This window comes from Diabrotica virgifera, chromosome 4 (genome assembly GCF_917563875.1).
Source record: "Diabrotica virgifera virgifera chromosome 4, PGI_DIABVI_V3a".
In the NCBI taxonomy this organism is placed as follows: domain Eukaryota; kingdom Metazoa; phylum Arthropoda; class Insecta; order Coleoptera; family Chrysomelidae; genus Diabrotica; species Diabrotica virgifera.
In genome coordinates, this window is record NC_065446.1 from 205,440,263 (window position 1) to 205,464,619 (window position 24,357).

Consider the following 24,357-nt stretch of genomic DNA (forward strand, 5'->3'; position numbering starts at 1 on the left):
GATTTTTAAGGTGTTCTTCTCATTTTTACAATCCGCTTTTTTGCTCAAATCTGGAACACTATTTACTTTTAGTAAAAAATAGTCTGTTAACAGAAATTAAAGTACTTAAAATTATCTACAAATATCACTATTCACTTTTTTTTCAGACGAACCGTTCGGTCTAAAGTGCAAGTTGAAAATTGCAAATTTTTAACGATCTCGGCAAAACCAACTTTTTAAATTCCAAAACTTTAGTTTTTATTAGAATGCTGTTATTTGATAATTTCATCCATTGCATCCTAAAATACCGAGAAAATCTCTGCTTTTCCCACAGAAAAAGACCCACAGAAGATCAGGCACAGATGGACACACAGTTTCAGTTGGTATGAACATTCCCTTCGGATCTCGATTTCTGATAAACCTTGAGGCTTTGTCCTTTTAAAATATATTAGTTGAACAGCTCTCTGACTTCCATAAACCTCAGGTGCGGGTTTAGTTTTTAGCCGAGGAATGGATTGGTTAGGAGCTATTGCATGTTTTGGTGCAATACAAGAAATGCCACCCATGACGTAAAAAGTGTGGTATCCGTCGATTGTATGTACGTTAACCCTTTCTGTTCCAACCCTGCATATATATGTTTTTGAAAAAGTGGGTCTGTATTCTTAGCCGCCGTATATATACGTTCAAGGCTTTATGGTCTCAATTTACCAAAGCCGAAAATATGCGTTGCTTATAAAATTTTAGACTCATTGGTGTCCCAATACCGTAGAAAAATCGAAAATATTAGATTATTGTTCCCAAAGCCTCAAAATGTTGACACCTAAGACAGATCATGCGGACCCATTGCCGTATATATTTGTTCACATGTTTTAGATATATGCTATATTGTAGCACTAGTGGCAATGCTTATAGGTAGCTGCTAGAAGGTGAAGCGTCTGTAGCCACAGAAAAGACCAGAAAAAAAAATAAGCGAATCGAGATACATGTGCGCAAGATGCGGAGTCGGCCTTAGCGTAATATCATGTTTTGGGGAGTACCACACAAAAGAAAACTTATAATGTTAATTTATATTACAGTATTTTTTTAAGTTAGTTACAATTTTTTAAGTTGGTTTTGCTCTCTGATGAGGTCTTTTGAAAAGAAAACGTTTAAGTTGGTTAAAAAAAACTCATTAAAAACATATTTTAGTCATTTATTTGTTTATTTATAATGGGACTCTAAGCATGAAAAAACCTTCGGGATTGAGGAACCAACATGCAAATTAAGGCCTGACATATAAAGGGTTAAAATCAGCGTTTTCGTACACCTGTTGTGTAAAGCACGGCTGGTCAATTTTCTGCGGATCGCCTGCGATTGCTGACACTCCCAGATAAGCAACGCCCTTGCTCAAAGCCTTGTAGCGCCAGTAAGGCCCTGATAGTTGGTCTCACCATTCCTTGCAGGGTTGGCCGTTTTCTCTACAAAAAGTACGGCTCAAGAAAATAGGTTGATGTAGTTTCCTCTTTGGGGTTTTGTTCATCCTATACAGAAGCTGTTCGCCTGGAAGTGTCAGCATTCGCAGGCGATCCGCAGAAAATTGAGCTGCCGTGCTTTACACAGCAGATGTACGATAACGCTGATTTTAACGTACATACAATCGACGAATAGCACACTTTTCACGTCATATGTGCCATTTATTGTATTGCACCAAAACATGCAGTAGCTCCTAAGCAATCCATTCCTCGGATAAAAAAGAAACCTGCGCCTGAGGTTTATGGAAGCTGTTCAACTAATTCATTTTAAAAGGACCTCAAGGTTTATCAGAAATCAAGATAACAGATCCGAAGGAAATAACACCAACTGAAACTGTGACTCCATCTGTGCCTGATCTTCTGTTGCTCTAAGGCAGGTGTTCCCAACCTTCTAGCAACTGCGTACAACTTGAAATATTTTGTAGATTTTGGCGTAATACCGAACATCGGGGGGCATGGAATGGAAGGAATCCTCCCCCTGATCCTAATTTTTTTAGAAACATGTTTACTATCAAAAACATGTCCATTGGCTTGTTTTATTTTAATTAAATAAATAATATAACTTGAAATTTAATTATTCATTGACTTTTTCAAGCTTTTTTTCAAGACAACAATAAATATAATTATTTGTCAATTATGCTTTTTAATTTTTATTTAAAACTATATACTTCTTCTTCTTCTTTCTCATAATCATTAGTGACCTTCAGGGCGTCGGATGAAAAATATATACAGATATAAGTTTATTACTCATAGCTATACAAAATCATCATGCAATGTTATACAATTGACACAGACTATCAACAAAAAAAAAGATACAAATCAACAGAAATCAAAATTAGTTATTTTGTATCGAGATTAATGCGAAGAATGTTGCAGTTTGCCTGTGATTAAAGTGTCAATTGCATGAGTAATTGAATTCAATTTTATTCTTCAACACTTGTTAGTCTGTTTCTATATTTATTTTTTTATATGCAATATAGTTCACCCGTCTCACACAAGTAGTTTATTTTATCATTGACTGTGATGGGTGTTGTGTTTTCTCCCTGAAGAACCATTTTCAGCGTGTTGAGTCTATCAAAAATGTCAGCTAGATACTCCAATCTTCACAACGATTCTTCATCATAGAACAAGTCTTTCATGTCATTATTTTTTTCACTTAAAAGCATTAAAACTGCTGACCTTGGTTCAAAGAGACAGGTGAAAATTTTGCCTCGAGATAACCATCTCACTTCTGTATGCAACAGAAGAGTTTTGAACCCGCCACCCATATCTTCATACATCAAGGAGAATAATCTTAATGTCGCTTGTTTCACCCACGCGACGCGTACCACCTGAAACCTTCCCGCGTACCACCAGTGGGACGCGTTCTACCGGTTGGGAACCCCTGCTCTAAGGGAAAAGCAGAGACATTCCCGGCCTCTTAGGACGGAATAGACTCACGGAAGCTGTCACAAGAGACATGCCATACCTATGAACTAACATTTATTATTTGAACAGAAAACTAGGACAAATTTATCAAATTTATCAAAAAATAAAATTTTGGAATGTAAAAAGTGGATTTTGCCGAGATCGTTAAAAATTGGCAATTATCAACTTGCACCTTAGACCGAACGGTTCGTCTGAAAAAAAAGTAAATAGTGATATTTGTAGATAATTTTAAGTACTTTAATTTCTCTTAACAGACCATTTACTAAAAAATAATAGCTTTCGAGATTTGAGCAAAAAAGCTGAAATTTTTAGCTTTTTTCGCGGATTTTTCAATGTTCCGGCAAAAAATTTTGTCCGCAAACCTCATATTCGGATTCAGCAGCCCAAAATCCATATATAATGAAAGAAATCAGAACTACACCAAAACTTTCCTTGTCAAAACACAATTTTATTGAATCATTATACGCAAAATTAACAGTCATTATATTTGGCTGGGGATACAAAAAGTGCAAGCAGACATAACTCCATTATTAGAGTGATATAATAGTATATTATAATATATAGTCAAACAAGAGATTTAAGCATACTTTCACTAAACACTAAGAGAACAAAATGTATGTTGATATTTTAAGAAGAAATAGCAATTTAGACGAATCAGTATAAAACGTCGACAAATAGAATGAGTAAAAACATACACCTACCTTGGTACGAACGTGGACTGGTGACTAAATGTGTGATTGTAGTCATTGTTCTTGGGATATGATTTCTATTAGCAAAAATTTGGATTAGCCATAGTCTCATCCTTATCTCCATTATTAGCAGATATATTCATGAAGGATTTAGAACAAAACATTGTAAACAAGGTAAATATCAAATAAGGAATTAGATAGATATGCTGGAGCCTAAAAAACCTGTTCTAATGAAATGACATTTCATGAAGAAAAAACCTACTGACAAAGGTTTTAGCAAAAAATGACAAATTATTGTCATTTATAAACAAAAAATTCCACAAGATATGATATAAAGATAAAAAGAATACATACAACACAGCAAACAATCCAGTTACACCCATAAAAAGGGACTCAAGAGTGACAACCATACATAATATGAAAAATATTTATCAGAAAAATTACAAAGGATAGGAAATAAATACGCCACAAATATATTTAAAACAACCAATACACTCATCTAAAATATCCAAAACCAAACCTAAAAACACACTGTAGAGGATAATGTACTGCATCTGCAAAATACCCTGTGAATGTGAAAATTTCTATGTGTGAGAAACTGCAAAACCACTAAGTGTCACGATAAACGAGCATAAAACATACATCTAAAACAGAGATTTTGACTAATCACAGATCTGCAAACATAGTCCTGTCACCAGGGAGGGTACAACGGCCTCCTTAATTCAGATGGACTTACCCAAGCTTTTTTTATGTATTTTGACCCGTAGAACACGAATTTTTTGGGTAACAGTTGATCCGGTTGTCGATGAGGTTGTTATAAACAAAGAACTTAAAGAATCACATAACAGCGATTTTTCGCAATACAAAACATTTTTTTGTATTTTTTGGGTCATTCTAAGCAAAAAATGTTTTTACAAGTTTTTTTGTAGGATGTATAGTTTTCGACATAAACGCAGTTAAATTTCAAAAAATCGAAAAATTGCAATTTTTGAACCCGAATAACTTTTGATTGAAAAATAAAATAGCAATTCTGCTTACCGTATTTGAAAGTTCAAGTCAAATTCTATCGGCCTTGATTATTTTCATTGCTAAAAATTAATTTTTTTATTGTTAAACAAAGCTATAAAGACATAGTGCTTGAATGATGTTTTCAATGCATTTCTAATTTGAAATTGAACGAATAGGCGGGTATACAGACAATTTCTACGTATAGTATGGTATAACTAGACCCAAACCCAGACATGCAAAGTGAAAGTTATCCTACAACACCAAATTGTTCTATATGGTCCACATAATGTTCAGAAAAAAGTCACACCGTTTTGAGCGTCGGGTTTGGGGGGTGAGGGGGGAGAAATCGGTAAATTCGTAGTTTTTTTAGGTTTTTCGTCAATATTTCTAAAACTATGCGGTTTAGCATGAACAACCTTCTATACAAAAATGTTCTACATTAAATTTGAAATAAAAAAGGTCCTAAGCATAATCCTCCTAAAATGACCGGTTCGAAAGTTACGGAGGTAGTATAGTATAATTGGTCCAAAAAAAGGCCTAACCCAGACATCCAAAGTGAAAGTTTTCCTCCAACACCAAATTGTTCTATATTATGGTCCACATATAGTTCAGGAAAAAGTTGCACCATTTTGAGCGCCCGGTTTGGGGGAGAGATGGGGAAAAATTCGGAAAATTATTAGTATTTTTTACGTTTTTCGTCAATATTTCTAAAACTATGCTTTGGCGTAAACAATGTTTTATACAAAAATATTCTACATAAAATTTAAAACAATAAAGGTCCTATACACAATTGTTATAAACTCAACGGTTCTAGATTTACGGAGGGTGAAAAATGGAGGATATATTTTTTGAGCATTTTATTCTTTAACAGGATTGTGTTTTGTAAATAAAATATGCTATTAAAGTGGCCGATGGTATGTTAGTGATAAGCCTTGAAGAAATAGACCTCACCACCCAAAATCATCACCAATTGCCCAAATAATATAAAAACTATCGAAAACCTCCACATTTCACCTTTTTTGTTTTAAATTTTATATAGAACATTTTTGTATAGAACATTGTTTACGCTAAAGTATAGTTTTAAAAATATTGAAGAAAAACTTTAAAAAAATACTAATTTACCGAATTTTCCCCCATCTTCCCCCCAAACCGGACTCTCAAAATGGTGTAACTTTTTACTGAACAATATGTGGACCATATAGAACAATTTGGTGTTGAAGGATAACTTTCATTTTGGATGTCTGGATTACGCCTTTTTTGGACCAATTATACTATACTACCTCCGTAACTTTGGAACCGTTCATTTTAGAAGGATTATGCATAGGAACTTTTTTTATTTCAAATTTAATGTAGAACATTTTTGTATAGAGGGTTGTTCATGCTAAACCGCATAGTTTTATAAATATTGATGAAAAACCTAAAAAACTACGAATCTACCGATTTCTCCCCGCTCTCCCCCCCAAACCCGAGACTCAAAATGGTGTGACTTTTTTGTGAACATTATGTGGACCATATAGAACAATTTGGTGTTGGAGGATAACTTTCACTTTGGATGTCTGGATTACGCCTTTTTTGGACCAATTATACTATACTACCTCCGTAACTTTGGAACCGTTCATTTTAGAGGGATTATGCATAGGAACTTTTTTTATTTCAAATTTAATGTAGAACATTTTTGTATAGAGGGTTGTTCATGCTAAGCCGCATAGTTTTATAAATATTGATGAAAAACCTAAAAAACTACGAATCTACCGATTTCTCCCCGCTCTCCCCCCCAAACCCGAGGCTCAAAATGGTGTGACTTTTTTGTGAACATTATGTGGACCATATAGAACAATTTGGTGTTGGAGGATAACTTTCACTTTGGATGTCTGGGCTATGCCATTATTTGGATCAATTGTATCATACTAGTAGATTACGTACATTAAAACGCATGCATTGGGCACGGGAAACACTATGTGTTTATAGCTTTGTTTAACAATAAAAAGATTAACTTTTAGCAATGCAAATAACCAAAACCGATAGAATTTGACTTGAACTTTCAAATGCAGTAAGCAGAATTTCTATTTTATTTTTCAATCAAAAGTTATTTGTGATCAAAAATTGCATTTTTTCGATTTTTTGAAAGTTCAACCGCGTTTATGTCGAAAACTATGCATCCTACAAAAAAAACTTGTAAAAAAATGTTTTGCTTAGGATAACCCAAAAAATACAAAAACATGTTTTGATTTGCGTAAAATCGCTGTTATGTAATTCCTCAAGTTCTTTGTTTATAACAATCTTATCGACATCGGAATCAACTCTTACCCAAAAAATTCATGTCCTACGGGTCAAAATACATAAAAAAAACTTGGGTAAGTCCATCTGAATTAAGGAGGCCGTTGTACCCCCCCTGGCGACAGGACTAACATGCCTGGGATAATGAACACAGACCACAGTGTAAAGATACGTCAATAATCATGAAGGAAACAGATAATAAAATGAGAAAATCAAAGAGGCAGCACTCATCTTAAATGAAGAAAAATGTAACAAATGACAGCAAATCCGTCAGCAGAATGAAGTAGGCCTTGGTTGCCAATACTCAAAAAAAAAGTGCACAACATGAACATACCAACAATAGAGGATATGAAATCTCTATCATACACTATAGGTAGATATGCAACACACAATACACAAAAATACTTTTTACAATAATTCATACCCAATAATTGATAACTGATGATAATTGTTGCACAAATAGAAAAAATCATTAGAATTTTATGTATCATAGGGCATAAAACATCCACCCTCACATATTTTAAGCCGAAGCTAGCTGATACCTTTAACAACATAGGTAGGTACCTGTACCTAGTCAAATGTCAATTTGGTTGAATTTAATGTAATATAATAACCTCAACAACAACTAGTGGGTTTTCAACACATTTTCTCTTTAATCTTTTAAAAACGATTTCTGGAGTGATAATCGAAACGTCAAGTAGTATTTTTAGGTATAAAAATGTTTCATTAAAACCAAAATGGGTCCATATAAACATAACATTTAACTGTCAAAATTTATTTACCATATCATTACCATAGTACACATTGAGGTTGGCCAATGTATACGGGGTGAGGCAGATAAAAGTCCTATTAGAAATATCTCGGGAAATAAAGGCAACAGGATTATGAAAATCGGAATAAGGGGGTTTTGAAGAGTGATCTATTCAATGAAAATATTGACATCTATTTGCTGCTTCCGGTTATACCGGAAGTTGCTTATAACTTTTTTTTTAATGAGACACCCTGTATATTTTTACATTTTTGGATTATCCTCGATGTCTTCTTTCTTAAAATATTAGGTTTTGTAATATTATACAGGGTAGTTTAAAAGACAATTACGTTTTTTTTCTTAATTTCGTAGCAATATTCACACCCTGTAGAATTGTATTAGTTTGACATCGAAAACTCTATTTACATTTAGGTTTTTAATATAGTTTATTATTGTTATTAATTGTTAGTATAGCTAATTTTTTAATTTTAGTATACAGGGTTGGGCGAAACTCGGAAGGAGTATTTTCTGAGTTTTCTTAAATGGTACACCCTGTATTTTAGTATTGTAAGGAAATGATATATTATGGTTCTTTTATATTTCTTAAGCATTCCCTATACCTAACTGCTTTAAATTGTGAGTTATGGGTGATTCAAACCAAATATTAATTGTAACAAAAAATACGTGAAATTTTATGAGGTTGGCCGTGAAAATATTCAATCACAAATAATTTTTCGGAAATAAATACATATGTATTAATCTAGACTGATCCTTAAAATTAGCAATAATGGTTGAGCTATCAAAATAACTAAGTAATTAAAATTCTTGGTTCAATTAAAAATTAAGCACAAATAAAAGAAGTCAGGTATAGGAAATGCTTAATAAATAAAAAAGTATTATAAAAAATCATTTCATTACAATACTAAAATATAGGGTATTCCATTTAAGAAAACTCAGAGAATACTCTTTCCGAGTTGCGATCAACCCTGTAAACTAGAATTAAAAAATTAGCTCTACTAACAAATCTTAACGATAGTAGACTATATTAAAAACCATTTAAACATAAACAGAGTTTTTGTTGACAAACTGACACAATTCTACAGGGTGTGAATATTGCTACGAAATTTAGAAAAAAAACGTAATTATCTTTTAAAGTACCCTGTATAATATTACAAAACCTCATTTTTTAAGAAAGAAGACATCGAGGACAATCCAAAAATGTAAAAATATACAGGATATCCCATTAAAAAAGGAAGTTATAAGTAACTTCCGGCAAGACCGGAAGTAGCAAATAAGTGAAAATATTTTCATTAAATAAATCACTCTTCAAGACCCCTTCACTCCAATTTTCATAATTATGTTGCCTTTAGTTCTCGATATATTTCTAAAAGGCCAGTTATCTGCCTCACCCTATATACACACAACAAAACTTATATGGATATAGCTGTACAGCTAGGCGTAACACAGGGCGTTCTGTCCAAAACCTATGCTAGGTAAGAGGAACTAGAAAAGCTCAAAAATAAAGCAAGGGAAAGTTGCCAAAAAGTATCAGCAGCTCGCCACGATCGTTTAATTGTCCAACCAGCTGGAAGACATCAAACCATTTCTCACCTGCAGCTTCAAAGGCAGCTTTTGGAATCTACAGGTATAACTTTTTCAGTTAAAACGATAAGAAGAGTTTGTGCCAAGAAGTATACAGCAAGTGGCAGTTATGGGTTCCCGAGTTATCCAGGCAGCACAAGATTGATCGCCAAAATTGGTGTCTTCACCACCAAAACTGGAACATTGGGAACTGACAAATGTGCTATTTTCCGTAAAAAGTCAGGATTTGTGCAAAATTAGATGACCCACGAAAGCGTGTTCTTTGAGGTCGACGAAGACAAGCAAGAACGGAAACTATCAGATCTGTTCACAAATATAAAAGGGGAAGTGTAATGTTCTGGAGAGGAATTGTGATCCGTAAAAAAACTCCTTTAATTTTCATTAAATCAACAACTGCTCACAGGTCTGTTGATAACTTGTAGTTAGGCTCTGGAGATGTGCAACAGGAGAAAATTTAATTTTAATGTATGATAATGGACCTACACATACTATTAGAGTGACTAGAGACATCATTGGAGCAGAAGGTGTCCCTTTTTTGGAGTGGCCTGCTTGCTCACCCGAGCTTACCCATATAGAGTATTTGTGGGATATGCTTAAAAGAAAAATTAGAGCTCACCGGGATAATCCACAAAACACGGCACGGTTAGTACAAGCTGCTCTTGAAAATGGAGCAACCTACCACAACAAAATGTTGATAATTTGATTAGGAGCGTGCTCACGCAAACTGAAGCTGGCATAAGATTGTGACTAGATAAATAGAGGTAATAACAGTGACTGCCCAAAAAAAAACAAAAATAAAAACAATTTAAACATTATTAGTTTTAAATTGAAATTTTTTATGCTATTGACTTTAAAACAACTAGTTCCAATTTATTTTTTAAATACTTTATTGTTTTATTTAATTGTTATGTATTTTTTATTAAATTGTTTTAAAATAAATATTGTTCTAATTCGTGTGTTCTTCTTCTTCTTCTTCCTTCTTGTATGTAGGCTTTAACGTGACCCGTCAAAATAGCCCGGTCAAAACAGCCCCGTCAAAAAATCCCCGTCAAAATAGCCCGAACACAAAAGAGCCTCGACAAAATAGCCCGCAAACAAAAAAGCCCCGACAAAATAGATCGCACACAAAATAGCCCCGGTCAAAACAGCCCCGGCTAAAATAGCCCCGGCTAAAACAACCTCTTATAAACAATTACATAATTATTTATACAAGGTGTCCAAAAACGTTTTTTTAATTTAAATTATTTGACAAAAAGGAAGAATGTATTTAATTTATTTAATTTAAAATGCATTTTACTGTTGCCCGAAAACAGAAAAAAATGTTTATATCATAAATAAACATTGATTTTCGCTTAACTTAAATGTACAAACTTCCAAGAGGCAGGGAAGACAGGACTCGAGTTCTCTGAAAAGAACATTTTTATTTAATGTGGTTAAGATAAACATCTGAATTGAGGATAATTACTATTTCCGAAAAAATGTATTTTTAAGGAATGATTTCATGATGAACTCTGAAGGGAGCTTTTTTGTCGGGGCTATTTTGTCGGGGCTATTTTATCGGCGGGCTATTATTCCGCGGCTATTTTGTCTGCAGGCTATTTTGTCGGAGCTATTTTGTGTGCGGGATATTATGTAGGGGCTATTTTGTCGGAGCTTTTTTGACGGGGCTATTTTGAAGGGGTACCGGCTTTAAAGCCTGTTTCTTCTTCAATATTAGCCTCCTAATTTGTTTAAGTTTTCGCACCATCTTTTTCTTGGTCTGCCAATACTTCTTCGTCCATTTGGTGATTTATCTCATGCTATTCGTACTATCATATCCTCTGCCATTCTACTAATGTGTTCATTCCACTCCTGTTTCCGTTTTGTCACCCATCCATTTATGTCTTCTACATTGCATGATCTTCTTATGCTTTCGCTTCTCTCCCTATCCAACAGAATTTTCCCTGATATTCGTCGGAGTATTTTCATCTCTGTTGTTTCTAGTAGTCGTCTCGTTTTAGATGTGTCAGGTCTTGTCTCCGCCGTGTATGTCAATATAGGTCTAATTGCTGCTTTATAGATTCTTGCTTTTGTGTCTTATCTTAGGTGTTTGTTCTTCCAGATTGTGTCATAAGAGATCCCGCCGCTTTACTTGCTTTTAAGCTTTGTTGTCGTACTTCCTCTTCAACATCTCCGTAACTGGTTATATCTATTCTCAGATATCTAAACCTTGCTTCCTGCTTTATTATTTACCCATCAATTTCGATTTTACATCGTAGTGGGTATGTAGATGTTGTCGTACATTTGGTTTTTTCCGCCGATATTATCATATTGTATTTCTTGGCTATTGTATTGAAGATGTGTGTTAATCTTTGGAGATCGTCTTCTGTCTCGGCAATTATTGCGGCGTCGTCTGCATAACATAATATTTGGATTTCTTTATTGCCCATTCTGTAACCATGACCTTTACGTAATGATTCTATTATTTCGTCCATTATTATATTAAAGAGCGGTGGGCTTAATGAGTCACCTTGTCTGACTCCGCTTTGTACTGGTATAAACTGCGTTAGTTTTCCATTTATCTCAGCGGCGGCCGGCCAGGTGAAGTAGGTGAAGGCGAGCTTCACCAAAGATAATTAAATTGAAACAAAAAAATAAAAAAATATAAGTATATAAAGTAATATAAGCATTATTATATATAAATACTGAAATTAATTATAAACCTGCTCTTTTTTATTTAATCCAAAAATTAAAAAAGAATTTCAATATGTAATCCAAAAATTAAAACCGTAGGTCCTTGACGGTCAGATCCTGATCTGTGTCATTTGACTTCTATAACTCGAGCAAAGCTTGCAAAGTAGATGAAGACGTGGATGAAATTTCGTTTGTCAGCTGCACAGGCATCAACGGTTGTCATGGCAACGTGATGTAATTCTATCGGCACTGATAGTACCCAGATTAGCAAGTGCAGATGAATTTAAAAATAAATCCGCCGTATTCACCTATTAAATAGTAAAGTTTTAGTTGGATGCCTGCTATGATGGGCAGTATTCGTTTTTTTTTTTTCGGAATATGGAAGACCGCAAATCAGTTCAGCTGGCTAAAGGCTTTTTAGGAGATTTAAATGATTTTGAGTTTACATTTTTAGCAACAGTTTTTAGCGACATTTCTCATATTATAACAGATATTTTATATGACGTTCTACGTTCTTCAAAAAAAAACGTCCCTATAGATATTCATTTTTGTTTAAACTAGATAAAAAGGACTTGTCAATTAATATGTGATAAAAGAAGCGAATAATTTTTTAATTCTATTTTTGACAAAGCAAGCACAATGACCGTCATTAATACTTTGAAAAGATCTAGGTGTGATGATGGTATGAGCACGAATGCAAATTCTACCCAATACAGAGCATTATTTTTTTATTTAATATATGATCATATTTTAATGGAAATGAATGTACATTTTCAGGGTTGTGATGAATTAAAATTCGTAAGCTTAGCAGATACAACAAAGTTTGGGTCATACAGTTTGATCATTCCTTCCGACGCTTTTCAAAATTTATTTTGAGTTTTTGGCAAAAAATTTACTAAAATTCAAAGACTTAAAAGAGAGCTCTGCGTATATTTTAAAAAAATGGTAATTTGCAAGAATTGGTTATAAAATTAAAACCAATCAAAGACATTGTTACAGAAGCCTATAATTTGTTTTGTTTAATTCTGACAATTCCATCGAATACCGTACCTGTATAAAGAAGTTTTTCGTGCTTAAAAAGGCTAACAATTTTTAGTTTGACTGTTATCGCACTCATAGAGAACTATTAAATAAACTTATGCACAAGCATGCTTTCTACGAGGATATCATTGGTAGATTTGCTTCCATAAACGATCAAAGACTCGACTTGATTTATAAAAATTAATTAAGTCAGTTTTAGTCAGTTTTAAGTCAGTTTTTAGGGCCCTAAACTCGAAACATTTTTTTATGAGATTTGGGCGCGTCATAGGTATAAGTATACCGAAATTTCTTTTGGGTTCGGCAGACTTTCCTTATCTTCACCACTTTTTTAGGCCACGAGCCGCCGCTGATTTATCTTTGCCTGTATTCGATTATGAAAATAGATGTATTCGATGGTTTGTATAATATTGATTGGTATGTTTCTTCTATACAGTCAATGTAAGACGTCTTCGACTTGGATGCGATCGAAAGCCTTTGTCAGGTCTATAAAACATAAATATGCTGGTTTATTGTACCCAATGGCCCTTTCTGTGATTTGTCTTAGTACAAATACGGCGTCTACGCAGGATCTTCCGGATCTGAATCCTTGTTGTTCGTCTGATAAAGTTGTTAGTTTATTGATTTTGTTGGTTAGGAATTTTGTGGTTAGCTTAAGTGCGGTGTTCAATAGATTTATACCTCTATAATTGTTGGGATCTTCTTTGTCTCCTTTCTTGAACATTGGTGTCATTATGCTGTTTCTCCATGTGTCTGGTATCTTGCAGTGCAATATTAGTTTTTGTATAAGTTTTGTCATCTCTAGGGTTATACTCTCTCCTCCGTATTTAAGAAGCTCGTTGGTTATTCCGTCTGGTCCTGGTGACATTCTGTTGTTGAGTGAATTTATGGCTATCTCTACTTCCTCAAAACTGATTTCAATCTCGTGTCTTAATTCAGGTAGGTTATTGTTTTGATTATTATTTTCCTTTCCTTTAAACAGTTCCGTCAAGTACCTTTCCCATTCGTTTGCTGGTATGTTATTGGATTCCTTCAATCTGCCATTTCTTTCCGTTGGTTTTTATGAATCTCCATATTTGTTTTTGTGTTCCGTAGAAGTCGATTTCCATCCTTTTTGTAAAATTCGCACTTTTTGTAAAATACACACTTCGTGTGTTCGTTTTTTAAAATTCGCACGAAATAATAAGAAATATCAGATGATTCCATATAAGTTTGGTTGTGTGTAAACCATATGTTATGAGGCTGGTAAATAGACCCCACTTTAATGAAATTGTTCCAATCTCAGGTTCTATAGGTGCTGGTTCGCTGAGAAAGGTAATTAGCTGATACCACTAAAAGTACCAGCGAGACTGCTTCCAAAAGGGATAAATTTAGAGCAATGAATTATGATAAGATAAGAATTTAACACATTTATTCTAAATCAAACAATGAAATTAAAGAGAAGTGAAAAATATATACATATATAAATAATTCTTCCTCTGTATGAAAAAGAAGAAGAAGATATATACATATAAATAAATAATATGTACCTAAAAATAAATAATTATGAACAGTAAATAAAAATGACAGATTTTATAAACTAAATCTAATGAAAATATCCGAACGAAAACTACGAGAAAAACTACGGTATTGTATCTAAACTTACATAAATGTTCCGCGCACTAAAATAGTCCGTTGACCGATATGTCTTTATATTATGAGCTCATAAATATAAATAATGTCCTTACCTCCAACTTAATACCACTTGCCTAGGTATGACGAGAATTTCCACTCAAATTTTGCTACGAATCAGATGACCAAATTTACGATTACTAAATACTTAACGGGAGAGACTCTGGGTATTTGTATCTTCTATTTAATTATCCTTTATATTATTATGTGGAGAGAAACACAAATATTTGTCTCTTTTGGGGTTATTTTTCTAATTTCTTTCTTGAACGAGATGATCTGCTAATTACGGGAGATGAATTTTTTTTATATTGTCACTTTGACGTTTTTGGGTTTTTTCTTTACGTGACAGAATCATATTTTTGACGTCACTAGAGATGGGAAATGCCGCATATGTACAATAATATAAATAAGGAACGTACTTCTTTGAATTTTGTGAATATTTTGTGAGAGTTTCGAACACCATAACTTTATTAAAATCGATATAATAATTACAGCTAACAACAGAACTAACAATACGCTGCTGTAGAGTATAAAGTATAATTTCTTTTTCAAACTCAACAATTTGTGAACGTACATATTTATTTTCCATATCGCATTGTATTCGTGTTTAATAGAGAAAATACGCTGTGATCATTAATCTTTATTGTGAATTCCAGTCTTCTATTTACCATTAACAGAAATAATAATTGTAATAAATACATATTAAGCAAATGGCATTTAAAAACTTGTAAAATATTAGCTTATGGTAAACTAATAAAATATTATGCGATAAAAGCATTTTGTTGGTTATGGCCAATGCGGTACAAAGTTAGTGTATTTAACACTTTTTGATATGCTACTATGCGGGAAAGATGCTCCACAAATAGCTATGGTGCTTCTCAAAGGCTTTTTTCAGTGCAACACAAGTGACAGAAAAAGGTACGTCCGTGATACATACACATTTACCACATTTATTCCAGTTGTTGATAGATGGCGCTATAATCTCAAAAGAAATGATTTAGGTATTTACTCATTATTTACCTATTACATATCTATATACTGACTTCGTTTTGCCGAAACACAACTGTCTAGTGACTTTGGTAATTTCTTTTTTGGAAAATTAGGTTGCTAGACGTGACTGGAAATTACTACACAACCAAACATACCCGCTCACAGCCAATATTATTAATAGTAAACAGACATAAATAACATAAACCTTACGCCAATCAAAAATTATTTATTTACACCACTATAATGTATTGATAACAAATGAGAAAATTATTTATTGTACAAAATAAAAATATTTTATAAAAATAAATTCCACAAAATTTACGTGCTTAGTATACACTCCCCCTATTTCCAATAATTCTTCTTTTTTTAGTAAAAAATTAAGGTTATTTGAGCAGTTAATAATGTGAGGTAGGATTTTTTGTGCTGTATGTTTCCTATTCCGAATGTGTCAAAGTGAATCTCGGCAAAGCGAATTCAGTTTACGACTAAGTTCATCTCAGTCTTTCAGTGTGTCATTATTGACGTAATATATGATTTTAAGAATGTAGAGCATCATAGCATAACATTTTAGTTCAATCTGACAGTTGTCAGAATCGTAGTCGGAAGTTGGTATAAAAACAAATCAATAATTATGTTTATTTCATTTATAAAAAAGTATGTTCTTTGATTTGTATAGTCTTATGAATTGTACAAATTATAGTCGTAATATAGATAATATATAAATCATTTTGTACGATTATAGCGACATCTATCAACAACTAGAGTAAATGTTATAAATGACTTTAATGACGGACGTACCTCTTTTTCTGTCACTTCCAACTTAATGCGTTAGAAATAAATCGAAAGACTGTGACGCACTGAAAGATGTCTCTGAGAAGGTGTACATAAGCTTTTTTAATGGACATATTACTATACCGTATAATATTAAGGCACTTGGAAAGTACAACAAAGTAAATTTGTTATGGATCTTTCTTATTCCTGTGCCATGCTCAATTATTATTGTGCGTTGGCTGTCAAATATGTTAAACTTTTGCTTCTTCTTCTACCTGGCCCGCTTCTTCCGTCTATCATACCTTGTTTTTTGATTGACTAATATCATCTAATCGAATGAACTATCTTTGGATAAAGTTGTCCCAGCAACGCAACTGATAAATGTTGGCAATATCGTTTTAACGTCATCTACTTTAAAATGTATGATATTATAGTCTGGGTTGTATAGTCATTTTTACCAAGCAACAAAAACAAAATTTGTTTAATTTATTATTGTTTTGTATTTTGAGAGCGATTTCCGAAGTGGAAATCGAAACTACAAGTAAACTAAAATTTAAAGTAAAATAAAATTATGGCTTATTCCGAACAGAAATACTTAACTGGATTAAGGTGCCCCGAGAAAATAGCTTCAAAACAAAATTTATAAATGAAGTAAACTGCCTACATTCTTCTGGGTGACGCATGACATGGCCAAAATATTTCATTTTGCGATTTTTAACTGCTGACCAATTTTATAACTTTTCCCATCAGCTGTAAAAAATCTCGTTACGAATTCTATCTACCAAACTTATTCTTAGAATTTTCCCGTGCATCCAGATTTCAATAGCTTTTAGTTTTCTGAGGAGTGGATCTGTTAGAATTCAACCTTCGACACCATATAAAAGAATAGAGAACACATGTCATAACATCTTGCTAAGTTTCACTCTCAAAGTGATATCGTTTCCACGCAAGATTTTCTTCATTAAAGAAAAAGCAGCTTTAGCCTGCTTTATACGTATTCTAATTGCTTTATTCATGTTGCAGTCCTTCGTTAGATTACAACTATGGTAAGTTGATTGGGTTCAGTTATTCTCGATGCCATCTGTACTTGTATTGGCGTTTTAGTGACAACCATCACCTTTGTCTTTGGTGTTTAGCTGTAGTCTATATTCATCACACGTTGTGGTAATCTTATTAATCAGATGTTGAAGTTCTTCATTTGCCCGAAGTTAACATATTGGTGATGTGAATCCAGATGCCCGGTACAGTAGGGATAGAGGGGTACATTTCATACAGCCGGTAGTTATTCTACATGTTTCATTTCATGCTTTGGTGACTTTTTGGGCGTGTCTAGACCTACCTCAGACGGGACAAGCATATTCCCCTGATGAGAAAAATATGGTTTCAGCTGTTGACTTTAAGACCTATGGGTTCGCACCCCACTTGCTCCCTACAAGATTCGGGAGAAGATTGTTTCTCGTAGAAACCTTTTTTCTTGTACCTTGTCTGATAGTGGAATTTGTATATTAGTGACCAGTCTAGTACGACTCTAAGATATTTGGCCCTACCAGTATATTCCAAGTGTTATCCCTCCCAAGATACATTCACTTTTACATGCGCCAAATGGTTGTTGAGATGGAATACACATACTTGGTTTTAGTAGGGTTTGGTTTTAATGAGTTTTGTTTGTATTAAGTTAACATCATGTTTGAAGCATATTTTCTCTTCTATTTTCTTTTAATCATCTTCATCAGTGAATTTTAAAAAATTGACGGACACATTATCTGGTCCAGTGGCTTTGCCCTGTTTTGTGTTGTTGATGGCATATACGACTTATTGTATTATTCGTGGTCCGGTATTCTCTGTGGTATCTAATGACAGTTCTTCTTTCATCATTAAAGAATTGTTGGATGAAATTGGTGTAATTAGCTCTCCTTCACATCAGTAAAAATATCCCGTTTATCATTTTTAAGGATATGCTTTCTTGGGCTTTGTTAGAACCTGTAATTTCTTTGATTTTTTTTTTGTGTAAATTAAAGCTATATAGTATAGTACAAAGTTTTATATCCAGTAAGTGGCTTTTTGCACATGTGCAAATATCACTAATGAAAGTTTGGAAATAACAGACAACGATTTCATTTTAACTAAATTTTTAAGTGATTATTTTTGTATAAAAAAAACTTTAATATGCTACTTACATAATATAGGTATTTACACTTCCTTTAAATATATTAAGTATTGTAGTCAGCAGTTTATAAACAATAAAAAATATTTTTATTGTAAGTATCCTTGTCTATAAATAAATTTTTATGGGTATTTTGTTAAAAATCAATACCGATTTCTTGAATTCGTGTCCTTATAATAGACCACAATGAATAATTAATAAAAAAGTTATCGTTTATCGGATAGGGAAATTTTGGTTCTTAAAAATCTATCGTCACTTTGTAGAAGTTAAATCAAACAGTTCATTAAATACAGTACTCCTTGTTCGCGGGATGGTTTACTGTAAAAAGGCCGAAATCATTAGACCGAAAGCAGTAGACCGAATTCATTAGACCGAAAAGCACTTTACCGAAATCTCACTAGACCGAACAGTAGGAGACCGAAAAGCAGGAGACCGAAAAGCATTAGGTACATAATACAGGGTACTCAAACAGGATTGTAATCTGAGCAATGGTAGCATCAACCTCCCCTCATCCTTTATCCAGGCTTAGGACTGGTAGCACAAAGTACTGGCGAGTTTAGAGGTTGTTTTTTATTGCTTTGTTTTTTGTTTATTTCTTTTTGTTCTTATTTGTTTTTGATTTATTTTTTATTTATTATGTACGATACTAAAAATTAAATAAAATATTAAAATTAAATACTAAGGACTGGCAGCACTCTAACCTTAATTTATTTTTACCCTCCCTAATTTGTTTAACGGATAAAAATTATTTTATAACAGACAGTACAGAGTATCAATTTAGACAGTCTATATACAGTGCGTCCATAAAGTAAAGCATAAATTCGGTATTTCGTAAACCGGCGACTTTACGGAAAAATCCCGAAAAAGGTCAATTTTTATTTTTAAATTACGATTTTTCGGCATATATATCATACTAGTGACGTCATCCATCTGGGCGTGATAACGTAATCGATGATTTTTTTAAATGAGAATAGGGGTCGTGTGATAGCTCATTTGAAAGGGTATTCAATTCTGTATTCACTAATATAAACATTAACATAATTATGTATACAAGGTGTTCAAAAAACCTTTTTTTAATTAAAATAATTGAGACAAAAAGAAGAATGTATGAAATTTATTTAATTCTAAATACATCTTACTACTGTCTGAAAATACAAAAAAAATTTATTTGACAAATAAACATTGATTTTCGCTTAAACGAAATGTTCAAACTGCCAAGAGGCAGGAGGGTGGCAGCTTTAACATTGAATTTAAGCGAAAAAGAATATTTATTTATCAAATAAACATTTTTTTTTTGTTTTATGACAACAGCGACACGTATTTTGAATTAAAAAAATTACATACATTCTTCTTTTTGTCTCAATTATTTTAATTATATAAATGTTTTTGAACACCTTGTATAAATAATTATGTTAATATTTATATTAGTGAATATAGAATTGAATACCCTTTCAAATGAGCTATCACACGACCCCTATTCTCATTAAAAAAAATCATTAATTACGTCATCACGCCCAGATGGATGATGTCACTAGTATGATATATATGCCAAAAAATCGGAATTTAAAAATAAAAATCGACCTGTTTCGGGATTTTTCCCTAAAGTCACCGATTTACGAAATAATGAATTTATGCGTTACTTTATGGACGCACTGTATAAAATAATAAAAAATAGTACAATAAACAAAAAACAGATATACAAAATCTTAGCATAATTTACTGCAATCCTTTTTAATTTATGTACCAATTCGGTCTAAAATCCACACCCTTGGACCAAAATGGATGGTTGACATAGGAATGGGTGAGTCTTTTCCTGAACTTTAAGAAGGGACTTGGCCCATCTTTCAAATCAGTCAGATTTAGAAAATCGAAAATTTCGTGTATATATAGTGTCGCGTGTAAGGGGGTGTTGGTGTGGACCACTGGCGAGAACTGCCGTTCTCTGGTAACATGACATTTTTTAATTTTAAATAATTTCGACGCACGGGACTGTTAGTACGAATAGAATGAGTGAGTTTGGAAGCAAGACTGTAAACATAAGTAAATCAAAAACAAAGATTATGATTAATGAGTTAATATTTTTATTTTAATTTTTAAAATATTTATATTTAAAAATTAAACAGTACAGTTTTCACATTCCCTCAGGGACAAATATTCAGCTTCTACTTTGTCATATTTTGACGTTTATTTTTCAGTGGAAAAGAAAAAAGATCTAACGTCGAAAGGTCGGAAACTATTGTAAATAGTCCTGTTTTATATGTTTATACCGATAAGTCGAAACCACTAAAGTGAACAAGCAGAAACCAGCTCAAAATCATAAAGGGGCTTCTTTACTAAACATGAGCCAAGCAATAAATATCAGCCTACAGCAAAATTGTATCATGGAAGCTAAGACATATCATACACATACAAAATGGACATTTCAAGTGTTGTTTTTAGGGGTCAACAAGACAAGAATTCTTGTCTTGACAAAAACTTCTTTTCTTGTCTTGAGAAAAAATCAAGAAATTAAAAAAAAATCTTGTCTTGACGTTTTCTTAACATCGTATATCTTGTCTTGGCTTAAGAAATTTCAAGATCTTGAAATTTTTTGATTACCCGGTCGGGTGATTCGACGGCGACCTTTTTATTCCGTTGCGTGCTAACACGGCCTCCACTGCCACTGGGGGGAGTCCCTGATCTGCATTTGTTTCCTGATGAACCCAAAATTGTAGTTGCGTGCTTACAATAAGCATTTTGTATGTTTCGCACAAATTCTAAGCTTAGCTGTCCAGGTTTTCATAAAAATTGCTGAGCCAAATCGAAACAGTTTAGACATCGAAAAGCATTTTGATTATTTGAAAGATGAGATTGAAGTATAACATGCTATAAATGCTACTACTTTATATTTTAATTCTTCTGTAAGTAAAATTAAATCATCATCATCATCATGGCATCTACATTCCTAGCGGAGTGATTGCTGCTCTCTTTGGGCTCTTCCGACTCGTTTGTCGCGGTGAATCAATCCGCATTAACATTTTCGTTTTACAATTGGTTGTGTGACTTGGCATCTTCTACAATTTTCCTCCATTCGTTCCTGTTTTTGCTTCTGGTTACCCAATCTCTGACTCCCATCTTCTTAAGGTCCCCCACTATCTGGTTCTCCCATCTAGTTTCGGGTCTTCCTCGTGGTCTGCCTGATACAGGTCTCCATTCGGAAATTTTCTTGATGACGGCTTCTTGATTTCTCCTTTCTATATGTCCCATCCATCTAAGTCTCTGTGCCATGATAAATCTGACGATGTCTTCTTTCAGAAGTTCTCTTACTTCGTGGTTTATGAGTTTTCTAAATTCATTATTACCTAAGTTTAGTGGTCCTGCTATTCTCCGAATTATTTTCCTTTCTAGGATGCTCAATATTTCTTCTTCTTTCTGAGTCAGACACATTACTTCAGCACCATATGTGATTACTGGTCTAATTGCTGCTTTGTAAATTTTCAGTTCTGTATTCTGAGTAAGCTTCTTATCTTTGGGGGGAAGTTACTGTATTTCCAGTAGGTTCTGTTTCCTGCCTGGATTTTTTCATTAATTTCGATACTTCTATTATTAGTTCCATTAACTAAGGCTCCAAGATATTTAAAATGTTCTACCTTTTCAAATTCATGTTCACAATATTTAAGCTTATCATATTAGCTGGGTTATTCCTTGACCATATTAGGTATCTTGTTTTGTTTTGATTTATTTCTAAACCCCTTTTGGATACTTCTTGGCCTAACTTCGTAAATTCTTCCTTTAAACTGTTTAGGTTTCTGCTAATTAATGCTATGTCGTTAGCATACGCCACAAGTAGCGACGTCCCTGTTATAATCGTACCTTTTATTTCTGTACCTCTTATTGTGCCTTCTATAGCGAGATTAAATAGTGACGTTCATAGAGAGTCGCCTTGTCGTACTTCACTTGCTATTTCTATATTTTTGGTGATTCCGTTATCTGTAATTATTGCTGCAGTCGATCCTCTCATTGTCATTTTCGTAAGCTTTATAAGTTTCCTTGGTATATCTAGGTTTTTCATGTCTTCTATTAGGTCGGGTCATGTTAAGCTGTCAAAGGCTTGCTTGAAGTCTATGAAAAGGATGTGTAAGTCGATATCATGTTCGTAATATTTCTCAATTGACTGTGTGATTATGTGGACTGCGTCTGTTGTTGACCTTCCCTCCCTAAATCCGTACTGGTAGTCTCCTATTTTAGTTTCAATGTGTTTTGAGAGTTTCTGTCTGATTATTGATGTCAATATTTTGTAGCAGATATTTAACAGTGTTACTCCTCTATAGTCGTTACATTTTGTGGTGTCCCCTTTCTTAAGAATCGGAAATATCCATCCAGTTTTCCATTCTTCGGGCATTCTTTCTTCTTCCCAAATCCTGATTATTAGGTCGTATATTTTCCGTTGTAGTTCTTCTCCGCCTCGTTTTATTAGCTCATTTGGGATTTCATCTGTGCCTGCTGCTCTCTTTTGTTTTAGATTTCTTATCACATGTAAAAAGTCCTCATATGACGGCTTTTCGATTACGATTTCATCATCAAGGTATGTTTCTTCTGTATATTCGAGAGAGCTTTCTCTCGCCTTAAATAACTCTTCGTAGTATTTCTCCCATATTTTGGCATCAATCTTAACTGTGGGTTTCTTCTTGTTTTGTGATTTTATATATTTGTAAAGCTTTACATTATTCTTGCTATTTACTTCTAACTCTTCTATAACTTCATCAGTCCATATCTTATTGACTTTTTATTTCTTTGTATCCTATTACTTTTCTGCTGCTATCGAAATGTGGTCTTTTATTTCTTTCCACGTTTCTTCTATCTTATTAGGGTTCGAAACTTTTAAATTTGTTTCAAACTCTAGAATAAACTTTCTGAACAGTATCTGAATCTAGTTTCCTTACGTTCCAATTTTTTCTTTTCGTGAATTTCTTTGTGTTTTTTATTATTTTCATTTCGATATTTCCTATTACTAGGAAGTGGTCAGAATCTGCATTTGCACCACGATACGACCTGACATCTTGAATTGTTCTCCTCCACTTTTTTTGAAATCAAAATATGATCGATTTGATTACCCTCCGTTGATCCTGGTATTAGCCATGTTACCTTATACTCCAGGGAAATAAGCCAAAAATATACCATGTTCGGGACACTTAAGCAGCCCGGTTGCAAATGGGTTTTTTGGGTACTATATACCTAATACATTATACATACAAAAATGCCCGTCAGAGTTCGGACGAGAAATTTAGTTATTAACAAATGAGTGTCAAAAATGGCAGTGTTTTCGTTTAAATCGCTACGGGTAAAAATAGGGTAATTAAATATCTTATTTATACTGTTATTCTTTTAGTAGATGAGCCAAGGTTTAAGATGGCAGTTTTTGAATTTCGGTTCGATTATTTGTTGCTTCAGAAATTGCAAAATAAGACTAAAATTTCGAAAATAAAAAAATTGCTAGAACTTTTGTGAAAATGACCTTCAGACTTTCATATTTCAAAAAAGTTGAGACAAACAGTCCATATAAGGCACAAAAATTTTAAGACGATTCGTCAATTAGTTTAAATTTTATTCAATTTGTTTTTCCCAATGAGCTTTTTCTTCGCAATATTGCTGTTCAGAAAATAGTAATGTAATAGCAATTCTGTGAAAACCACATGAAAGAATAAAAGTCATGTTTTCAAAATATTTTATATAACTTTAAAATAAATGAAGATCAAGTAATTTAACAAACTTTGTTTGAGAGCCTATTAATTAAGCTATAAAATGAGACTATAGCCGGGTTACGATCGA